The following is a 433-nucleotide window of genomic DNA, read 5'->3' as shown; positions in this document are numbered from 1 at the left end:
CGAGAGTAATTCCCCTTCCGATCTTTCTCACACCTGTCACCGTGAGATTCCAGAGGCGCTCGTCCAGAGCTACCCTTCTGAGAAAGCTGGTGGTGGATCGAAGATCGACAAGAAAACGCTGGTTACAAATAGAGAGAAAGTGAGAGCACGCGAATGAACTCGTCCGAAGTGAAAAGTGGTGGGATGGTGGAAGGGAAGGAAAAGGCGAGCGGAGAATAAAGAAGAGGAATACGTCCCTCGAAGAAGAGAGATATCGACGCCGAGGGGGGAAGACACGCGACGCGATGCGGCAAACCTCGAGAGGAAAGTAGTTAAAGCGAAGGTAGTGCGAGCCACGTGAAACTGGTCGGTATTTTGCCGGGCCGTGCCGCTTGTACAGCCTCGAAACCCCCTGGTTTCCCGCGCACAGCACGAGCGGAGCACACACAACCAC

Source organism: Apis dorsata, unplaced genomic scaffold (assembly GCF_000469605.1).
Source record: "Apis dorsata unplaced genomic scaffold, Apis dorsata 1.3 scaffold_32, whole genome shotgun sequence".
In the NCBI taxonomy this organism is placed as follows: Eukaryota; Metazoa; Arthropoda; class Insecta; order Hymenoptera; family Apidae; genus Apis; species Apis dorsata.
Note: the sequence above shows the minus strand (reverse complement) of the source record.